General features: G+C 39.1%; 1 long non-coding RNA gene across 1 annotated transcript in view; it reads left to right on the forward strand.

The window, feature by feature from the left end:
* The first annotated feature begins 3,633 nt into the window (after window positions 1–3,633).
* The window catches only part of LOC139971197 (uncharacterized), a 56,843-nt gene continuing 49,100 nt past the window's right edge, over window positions 3,634–11,376 (forward strand). Inside the window, exon 1 of the long non-coding RNA XR_011794330.1 lies at window positions 3,634–3,768. This is a non-coding gene — a long non-coding RNA (uncharacterized lncRNA). The remainder of the gene's footprint in view (window positions 3,769–11,376) is intronic.

An 11,376-nucleotide genomic window follows, 5' to 3' on the forward strand; every position in this document is an offset into this window, starting at 1 on the left:
AGGGAAAGTAAAGAAAGAAGAATATGAAGACTCTAATATTCGTCGTGTTTTGTTTGAAAATGATCGGTTCGGTGGTGTAATCTAACGAGATGATGAATCTCGGCTAGACGATTGAAATGATAGAATCCTTCGCAGCTTCTTCCTGTCAGACTCGTTTCATATGAGCTAGACATAGAGAGTTACTACCGTGCATGCCATCAGTAGCTTGCAGAATTAGGCAGTGACAATCACAGGATTTCAACGTTGTGGGGAAGGGGAGGGGGGCGGGTGGGCCAGTGGGTGAACCGATTCTAAATTCCCTTTATTGATTTAGGTAGGTGCACGAACCTTTTTGGAAGGTTGTCCTAGGCATTGAAGGAGGAGTGGTTTTATTCTTCCCTGACGGAATGTAAAAAAAATTGAAAGTTTTACCCAGATTTATCAATGGAAGTGTTTTTCCAGTAAATAGTTGCAATTTTAGACGGTTCAAAATGTAGATTGCTGTTGCATAAATGAAAGATATTGTGTGTAAGCCTCACACAGCAGATAGCTATGAGTTATGTTATCTCTCATATAACAACAATGAAAACTAACTGTCCATGTTTTGGATTTGGAATGCACACTACCAGCAAGGTTGATTTTATGTTCAGTATGTATTAGCAAGCTTAGACTCTATCCACGAATAGTGCCAGGTACTTTACCAGCTGTTCCATAGGCTATGATTAGGCCTGACAAGAGGAGAGTAGTATGTATAATTTGCAACTTTGTTCCAGAGCTATTTATGAGTTACAGGGCTGCCCTGTCATAAAATGAGAATGTTCGTATTGAATTTGTTCCTTGTAGTTTTCATTAATTTTTTTTTGGCACATGATGTTGCCTTTTATCTTTCTTGACTTTTTGTGCAATAATTTCTTATACAGAATTTATATTACATACTCCTTGCAAAGGTTGTTGCTTCAATTTACAAGTTTCGTTCCCTTCTTTATCTGATTTTGTTTCATTTTTTTTTCTTTTCTTGTATTTTATAAGTCACATGATTTCTGTGGTCCCTTTTATAAAGGTCATCATCAAGTTTGAAAGGTGCCAAAATATGCCCACATCTCTTCTTTTTTTGTGGCTTTCTGAAGGTTGACACCTTCAAGGGTTACATGCAGGTATATATTGAAACGATAGGTGACAGTATAATGTACACTTACTTTTGAACACAAGTGACCATTATTTAACGTTCTAGCATATTCGGGGACAATCCTGATGGCCTCTGGGACCTGTCAAAGTTTCCTTCGACTGAGTTGATTATCTCTTGAAATGAGACTGTCCAAGGGAGGGGAGGGGAGGGGGAGGTAGTGACTATAAAATTAGGGGGATCCTAAATACACCTACTTAAAATCGTAGGGGGAATGGGGGGGGGGGGGGTTCAGTAACAATTTCACAGTAGGTTGTATATAACGATCTTATTTATTCATTATTGGAGAGGCAGCTGCCCCGCCCCCCCCCCCCCCCATTCGCACTCGATCCTCTGGTTTCACATTGCTTCTTTCGGTGAGGTCCAGTTTAGAAACAAATGCTTTAGTTTGGCCAAGATATACATGCTATGGTACACTTCATCTAGCAAGCCGCGTTACAAGCACTAAAGTCACTCAAGAAAGATCCTGAGCTCGAAAACCAAACAACTCGATGATCCACTCTCAACCCTTGTCCCAGCTTATATCTTGACTGTAACCAGTGGCGGCGGAACCGGGGGGGCTCAGCCCCCCCAATGAAAAAGTTGAGGGGACAAATGCATGATAAGCCCCCCCCCCCCCCCAATATTTACCAAGGCTCCGAAACGTGCATCTGCCCATTTTTCAATGCATACTTGTCGATCTGTTCGATGCACACGTATACTAGTTAGGTGTAATAATTTTAGTAAATGCTGGGAGGACCCTCGGCCCGTCCCCTGGCTATAGACCACATTGATTGTCTGTATCATACCCGGCCTCATCGAATATTAGGGTTTTAAATAAGAGTGTAATAAGCTAAACGCTACACTCATCAAAATTTGCGTTTCCACTACGAGTACACACAAGGCGTGGAACATGGCTCTATGTTTAAACGCAATCAATTATTAAACGAACAAAAACACAATATTAGCATTTCACCTGTGTATAGGGTACATGCATTCGTGACAGTGCTTGGTTCATAGATATTTGTTGGCAACTGCACATGGTTTTGGAATTACCCATTTGTTGACTTTCTGTTTTTTCTTATGACATTTATTTAATTATTGCATTTAATTGCAATTAGTAATTTACTACACTCAAAAACGTCTTTGCGAGTACACTACGAGTTATAGCTGCTCTCTTAAAACACCATCGAATATACAAATTACAATGTTTTTACAGATTTTAACGTGCAATCTGAGAAATTGCAGGCTTGAGACCCATATTTTAGGGCTAGGTATTCGCAGCATAAAACACTCGGGAAGTGCCGTTTCCGGCCATCTGGGGGTTTGAAAAACCCAAAATTTTCTTGCACGCTCCGCGCCAACCGATGGTGGCGCTCCGCTTAGATAGTCTCCACACATTAGCCCCCCCCCCCAATAATTTTCGCGTTCCGCCGCGCCTGACTGTAACGGTATGATTGTTACGGTGTTACGTCAATTGAGGTATCACGAATCCATTAGGAAGGGAATAGATAAATATGATCACGAGTCGATTGGAAAGGGATTAGATACTACACACAGGGGGTAGGACCCGCGGGACACTGGGGGCACGCCCCCCCTCCACTTTTTACAAATATAGCAAATATGCCCTACTGGCAAATAAAATGTGCCCTTTGATGAAGAACTGTCTTTTGGATATCTTAAGCCTTTGTTAAGTTTAATATTTTATTTTAATTATTCACATGCACATGAACACTGACTACACTCCCACTGAAAACAACCATGAACACTTCACAACCATGAAATGAGTGATATTACCTTCAACTACTGATTTCATGTAAGTTTTAGCTAGTCAGATTATGACTATATAGCTCGTACCAGGGTTGCCAGTTTTTCTGTTCCGCAACCGGCCAAATCGTTGAAAAATACGACAAAATACGAATATTGTTATTTTATGGATAAGAATTTTGCGAGGGCTGCAATTCGTTGCAATAGGGGAGTGTGGTCTCTTAGATGAATATTAGGTAGTGAAACGTGCTAACAAAATTAATTTCCATTTTTTTAAGGACGCTTTGGCGCAAATTTTCCTCCGCCCAGTGAAATGAAAACGCCAAATTTGACATTCAAAGTTATTTGCGTTTAAAACTCCAAACTGGCAACGCTGGAAACTTCGTTCTCTCCTTATGCATTTTTTTATGCTCGAAATAGATTCATACTAATTCATTGTATTGCAAGAGATGTCATATATTCACTGGGTGTCTTTAGAGACGATTATTCTAACGGTGGTATAATATAGCTATACCGACTTATTAAAGATTTACTAATCTCCTACGTCATCATGTATGCCGAATGGTCATGCATCTAAGTACATATCTGACACATGTAGGCCCTTACCTTATACGAAACGTGTATGTTTGCATATTCATTATACTAATGTTATGTTAATTAAGTGTGCGCACCTGGTTGATCTCTCATTGTTTTGTTAAATGCTTGAAATACTTTCTACGGCCGCTTGCATTTGTTGAATTACAATACAATCACATGTGCACTTTCCTTGCGTTCGTTTAATGGAGAACCTGTATAAAATCAAACAAGCAAGACAGCTGGGTTTGTAGGATAGCGGTTCCCTGATCTGGATGCCGAAAATTGTAAGTAAAATTCTTACTATTTTAAAACCATTAACGTTAGAATGTTTGGAACGGGAATTATCGATACGAAGCAAATGTGTTTTGAAATGTTTCATATAGACATTTTGCTTGCACTGCGATCAAAATGCTTCTAAAAATCTTCGAGAGTATCGTACAACAGAGCTATAAAGTGAAAACTACCCTAAAGAGGGCGAGGTGGGGGAGAATAAAACAATCGCAGAAATATAGGAGAGGAAAGAATTTCAAGCTCAGTAGTCGAGAAACACTCGTCAAAGACAGAAGCCTCCCCGAGAGAAAATTTGCTAACAGAGTACCCGAGATAAGCTCAACGAATAGCGTACTCGGTAAGACACTGCGAACAGAGTACTCGAGATACGGTTAATGAACAGCCTGTACTCGGTAAGGAACTTTGTGAACAGAGTACTCGAGATAAAGTTAATGAACAGTGTACTCGGTAAGGAACTTTGCTACTTTGCTAACAGAGTACTCGAGATAAAGTTAATGAATAGTGTACTCGGTAAGACACTGCGAACAGAGTACTCGAGATAAGGTTAATGAATAGTGTACTCGGTAAGGAACTTTGCAAACAGAGTACTCGAGATAAAGTTATGAATAGTGTTCTCGGTAAGGAACTTTGCTACTTTGCTAACAGAGTACTCGAGATAAAGTTAATGGATAGTGTACTCGGTAAAACACTGTGAACAGAGTACTGGAGATAAAGTTAATGAACAGTGTACTCGGTAAGGAACTTTGCTACTTTGCTTACAGAGTACTCGAGATAAAGTTAATGAACAGTGTTCTCGGTATATAAGGAACTTTGCGAACAGAGTACTCGAGATACGGTTAATGAACAGAGTACTCGGTAAGGAACAGACTACTCGAGGTAAGGTTAATGAATAGTGTACTTGGTAAGACACTTTGCGAATAGAGTACTCGAGATAAATCATTTAACGAATAAAGCTATAGTACTCGAGAAAAATTGCTTGCTTTTGGTCGCAACCGTCTCTTTTAATGATGTAGACTACTCGATTTATCTTTACTGTCATTCTGAACTTTAGGATTTAAAGAAACCAGAAATGTATCGCAACCATCAGACTTTTATGAGGTATAGACCAAACCTGCCTTATATGCTCACTGTTCCAAATTGACATGTAAACTTTGTCATTGTGAACTTGCTTCAAGTCGTTTCTTCTTTTAAGGATTCAGTAATGTAAACTCAGTCAGTTACTTTTGTCATTGTAAACTTGTGTAAAGTCGATTTGAAGACTATACAAATGTACCACAAACCACTACTTTAAATTAGTTAAGACTTCACCCGGTTTGTACTCACTGTTCCAAACTGACAAGTTCACTTTCTCACAGTCTGAAGTCATTCCCTTGCTTGTTGTAAGGTCGATTTCTAAAGGAACAGTTTGCCATCAAAAAAAGAAAATATAATAAACGCCGAAGGCGTCGAGTAAGATGACAATATTATACATGAATTTCGATGAGTGATGTCATTTACTCGTCATAAAAATAATGAAGTGTATTTTCCATTATTATTATTTTTTTATCTCCTTTGAGGCGAAAATGCCACTCTTTCAATGCACCAGCCTCGAGGAGAGGTCGTTGTGTGCAAAGTAACGTGACCTAAAAGAAGAGGATCATGCCTTAACTGACGCCAGATACTAGACAAACAAAATAACATTTCGTGGGACAGTCACCATTAAAATGAATTTGTGGTCAATTTTTAAAGATTCACAAACGTTTATTTATTTTAACTTTTTTTTTTATCTTCTTCAGAGTTTTTCATTGCTAGTATGTATTGTATCCCTTACGGGCAAATTATATACATGACTATATATTCCGTGTGATAGATTTGTTCGTTCTTGTTTGTCTTGTCGTATGGGCTCCATTCTATGTGTCTCCGGTAAATGAAGCATTGAAAATAAATTAAAGGGAATATGTATTTACTACCCTCTCTTAAGAAATCTACTTATTTAATTGGTTTTCCCAGAAACCAATCGTATAAGGCTACAAAAAGAATAGGAAGAAAAAGGGGGGAAAGAATAAAAAGAAGAAAAAAAAAAGAAAAAAATCGAAAAAAGAAAGAAGAACACTGAAAACCGTACTAATGAAACAATTACCAAGGAATAACATATACTACAGCGGAAAGGATAGGCCTACATATTGACTGTAGACTACATAGGCATGCACTACTTAGTACTACTACATAGTTCTACAACATAGTACTACATAGGCATGTAAACATTAATACTACATAGGCATGTACTATTTAGTACTACTACTTAGGCATGTACATATAGGCATGTACATAAAGGCATGTACTATTTAGTACTGGGGATGGAAAGGAAACGGGACTTTAACCTTCTGTGCATCCATGGAAACAACAAGCAATACTTCACCTATAGGCTCGTACATCGCTTTCACATTTGTAAGTTCAGATGTATATATCGAAATGATATACCAGTGTCGTGCGCAAGGGGAAGGGGGGAGGGGGATGGTCCCCTACTTTCCATCGTTATTCGGAGGAAAATTGTTCAGTCCGGATGTTAACAAACAGCCGGAGAATTTAGACCACTGACGGGGTGTACATCCCGTTTTCAACCATACACCAAAAATCAGGTACACGGTTTGCGTTTAAAGCTATCTATGGACCTAATTTATAGTCTTAATATGACTCAAAGTGCACCACTTGACGTCTGAGATTTTTCTCTGCTATAGGGTGACTTCCCCCAGACCCGCGACATGGGGTAGGCATATATGTAGTAGACCCGGGGAAGAGAGGGCAACAGCTGCTCTCCCACTTTTCAAAGCGAGGAGGGGGAGGGAGAAAGGACCCACTTTTTCAACAAGTTAGGCTTCATCGGCAGTGCTTAAATAATTCAGCATGATTCTTTGTAGTATCAAACAGAGTATAGTAATGGAATCCCAAACTTTCGTTTCATTTCGTCAAATTCGTAATCCGTCATCCTCAATTTTTTCCTCGAAATTTTGAGAAAAAAAAAACACTGGAATGTGTGCAGTTTTATGAATAATCCCTTATTTTTCATAGCTTCCTACGTCACTGGTAGGATAAGAATGATGGTGGCTCAAATATTGCATGTTCTAGGCTGTGCCTATGTACCGTAGACATACATATGATATGCTTGCCACAGTACAATGTATTACTCGATTTATTGGTGGTGTATTTAAACGTTTCAAATGCAAATTTTTTTAACGTATAATTCAAGGTGGTCTCTAAATCAGTACCAAGAATTCTTTCTATTTTCCTGTATACCGTAGATTCCTCTGAAATTGTTGTTTTTACAACGAAAGTCAATTGGTGGAAGAAAAAAAAAAGGAATTTATTAAATTGAACAGCACATTTTATTCATAAAACGAAATAAACAGATCCACCCATCTGTAATTAACTACACACCATGATAATGGTAATGATGTCTACCATGAGTAGCCTACCGAATGGATTCATCATATAACCTATCATGTCTACTGACATACACTCAATAACCCACAGCTGGTCTCCACTTGTGTGTATGTGTATACATGTTTGTCCTACAAAATATATACCATTTAAGATGATAAAATATGACAGGCATAAATGAAAATCTCGGTCACGACCTGAATTCTAACAGATTAAATTAATTACGACACACAGGAAGCTCAACAGTTGTGGTATTAATAATATGAGGTTTACTCTATACTATCAAAACAAATCATTTCGAGAGTCCTTCGAGTGTCTTTGCCCCTCGACATTTCATTGAAGCTCTTCATCACTATCATCTGTATCATTGCTGGCAAAGCAAATTCTTCAAACTTACCAAATAGTTCTGAAGATACGATACTTTGTTGTAGAAGAGTCTGTCTCTCCAATAGGTGACATTATTTACAGATCATGTAAAATGTGCACAGATACCATCATGGAAACCACCAAACCCAGCCCCCCTCCCCTTCCCTTCAATAATTTGCTAAAGAAAGAAAATGTGTCATAAAGGTGGGTATGTTATATTTCAAATGCTTTAATGATGTAGAAATGTTTCACTTTCCACCGTACGGATTCATATTGTAAACTAATTGTGCAGTACACTGTACAACTCAGGTATTCAGGGTGGAGGTTACGACCCTTTTAAGGGTCGTCAAACAATTTTGACGGGCCCTGCAAAACATTTGGAATGTAAACAAAAAATCCCGGATATTTGTGGAAAAAACTAAATTACTTCAAAAGTTGCAAAATACAACAACATTTTGAAACTAAGAACTATGATAAATTTGCCCTCATTAGTCAATGATAATAACAACGTCGGTTCGAACATTTATATGCAAAGTATAGGCTTAGTCCAGGTATATAAACACTGATCTAAAAATTGTTTGAGATCAAGGCAAATGTGTTAAGATCTCTCTTTTCTTTGAAGCAAGAATATGGACTTCTTCGAGGCGTTAAAGCATCTGTTCTTTAAACACTCATACAGCCCTACACATGCATTATCATTTGTGCTGAAGCTTATTTGCTTCGCGAGGGGAAGTTTCGAGCACATGATCATAAAGTCTGTTTTCTATTGTTCTTTTTCTTCTCGAAAAGCACCAATCAGTGAAGCGTTAATTGTCATGTGAGTTTAGGTGAGAATGTACTGGGACACGCTGGAGCACCGCCCCCTCCCCTCCCCCCCCCCGCCATGTACCCGGAGATACACCAGTGCTTTTATCCTACAATATAAAATGGGAGTATAGGATATTACAATATGACACAAGACAAAGGACACCTTACTCCTGCATATCCACCCGTTTTCTGATCGACATCACCATTTCATTGTACGATTAAACGGTAACACCTAACCAGAATGTGCAATGAAGCTGTAATTTTCACAGCTTCTTTATCTATCGTTACCATATTTTTTTTTTCTTCAATCGCCCACATCGTCATGATAAATTATTGCGGTACAACCAAATCTTCACTCACAAAGTCTGAAATCAATTTGTTAGAAAACCAATAACGCCCCTTCCCTTCACTCCTACGTACCACTCTACCCACTCACCCGAAGAACATGTACAACACTGGTGATAGAAATGTTACGCAGTTTTGTAAAGCATTCTGAATGACAAACAAAACCCGCATGCTAATTTTTAAACCTGATGTTAAGTTCAGTTGTGGTCAGGTCAGGTCAGGTGGGATCAGGTCATTTCAGTTCAGTACAGTGCAGTCTCCTTAGAAAGTTTCGTTGCATCACCATGCAAGCCTTAAGGCAAAATAGGCATTGACTCGCGATATCTACTGTTTAAAAACAAAACGTTGCCACTTGGCATGAATTTCATTCATTTTGCAGGCTTGACGAGAGGCAGAGAATGGAGGTTGGGGGGGGGGGGGTCAGTCCCGGTGCCTGGGAATCAATTATGGGACCGCGAAGATATGTAGGGGCCCGGGAATATATGGGGATAAATAATGTATTCTAATTTATTAATTAATTTATTAATAAAAATAGAAACCGCAAAATGGGACCGGTGACGTTATTGTCACCTGTGTTGTTCGACTTGGCTCTCGAAGCATCTGGTCACGTGTTCTGTCTGTTACAAAGGGCGTAGGAACCGGGGGGCTGGGGGCGCCAGCCCCCAGTGAAAAATATGGTGGGGGAAGTATCATTCCGCCCCCACTTCGAAAGTCAGAAAACCCCTTTTTCATTTCCAAATGAGAAAAAAATCTCATTTGGAGCACCAAATTGCATCTAAGTCCAGGTGAAAATGCAAAATTATTTACAAAATGGAGTGGGTATTGAAGTGTGCTATATTGCACCAAATTGCATCTGAGGCCACCTGGAAATGCAAAAAAATTCCCCCTCCCCTTAGACCCCTCCCCAGGCCAGCCATCAGACTTCAGCCCCCCCCCCACTCAAAAGTACCTTCCTACGCCACTGTCCGTTACAATTAACAAAGTACACTTTCATATCATCGCTGGATGATATTCTGTTCTTAAGTAATCTTTGACACCCGTTTAACACACTTTCATCAGATTTTACGAGTCATCTATTTGGTATATACATCACTTGGCCAATCTACAGTGTCGCTATTATTATACAGTTCGGGCGTTCTCACTCTGTCAGCGAACTCCCACGATTATTAAAGTCGTGGATCTAGGATAGCTTAAAGTGTTGTCTTTGCGATATTCGCTTGGTTATAACAGTTAAATCCAAATCTTATACTGGTAATTGATTTTAAAATCCCAAAGATTTAGTCCAAATCCTTTCGTTGGCTGATATTTGCACTTCCATGAACCCTATATCCAAGCCCCTTTAAACTTCCGCTGTCGAGAAAGGAAGAAAGAAAGAAAGAGAAAACCTTTCGACGCTTTTTTTCTCACCCAGTTCAGAGCCAAGAATTTTTGTCAAAAATTGAAAGAAAAGTAGAAATTGTTGAAATGTAATATCTTGCGAGATCATCGCAGACAATAGAATCTAGTTGATGGGTATTTTCTGGGCCAATCCTTCTGCCGCCCTGTATAGTAGGCCCCTATGTTCATCAAAATATTCACGAAATAAGAAAAGATATATTCAACACAATGCGAATGCCATTATGAAAGTTGGTTTGCGCAGACATAAATCCTGTTTTTGTTTCGCTGCAACGAGTGCGAACTCGTTGAAAAGAGATTACAAAGGTCGTTTAGACTCATTGTTCTCCGGTCCACCGGGGACCTATAGTATCTGTCGCGTGACCTAGGGGGTTTCATTCATAACCCTACGTCAGGAGGTTCTGACTGCGAACTCTTTCCGGCTGAAGTTCTCTTAAGTTTGAAGCTGCGAATAATTTTGCGATCGCTTAGTTAATAAATTACGTTACAGTGACTTTCCCACTGTGTGATCAAAGGTGTCCTCCTCAGTACGTGTGTTTGTCCGTTTGTATATTCGTTATTCACGCGATAAAGTCGAAAATGTGTTTTTCTTTTGTTTAAATATTATTTATTAAAGCCACTTATACATCTTAGAATGAGGAGCAGGCAAGAGCTTGGTCAAAGTGACCCATATATTTACAACCCGACGCAACCTGCAGGTTTTAAGACTTACGTAGGTGACCATTAGAACCATAAACTCACCGACAGAAAAGCCATTTTTTACCGGGCTATTTAGACCAGCTCGCTGTTCCTCACCCCAACTCACCCAACCCCTCTCTACCCCCATAATTTGAGAAATAATAACATGAAAAGGACCGAGTCGCTATAGGTTACTTTAAAGTTGTATACGGATTAAAGCATGTTTTGTATCCCTGAGACGGTGTGGACACACTAAGTTATGCGCTGAATAAATCCCATATATAGTATCTTTGTAGGAGGTCGATATAACATAACGGTAATGGCAGTAATTCAATTTCACTTTTTTCATATGAACTGACTCCGTTCATGGAATCCCGGGGTTCAACAATGTCGAAGATTTTGAGGAATTATTTCAAACATATCTATAACATGAAACGATTTGAAGAGGAAATACAAAATGTGTTTGTTGATCTGCTTCGACATTCCCTGAACACACAGACACACACCAGAAAACTTAAATATGATTGAAGCGAAGGAGGGCAGTTTTAGGTACGAAACACTTAACCTGTTCCTACTTCCAACCAAATATTTGT

The sequence above is a fragment of the Apostichopus japonicus genome, chromosome 8, assembly GCF_037975245.1.
Source record: "Apostichopus japonicus isolate 1M-3 chromosome 8, ASM3797524v1, whole genome shotgun sequence".
Lineage (NCBI taxonomy): Eukaryota > Metazoa > Echinodermata > Holothuroidea > Aspidochirotida > Stichopodidae > Apostichopus > Apostichopus japonicus.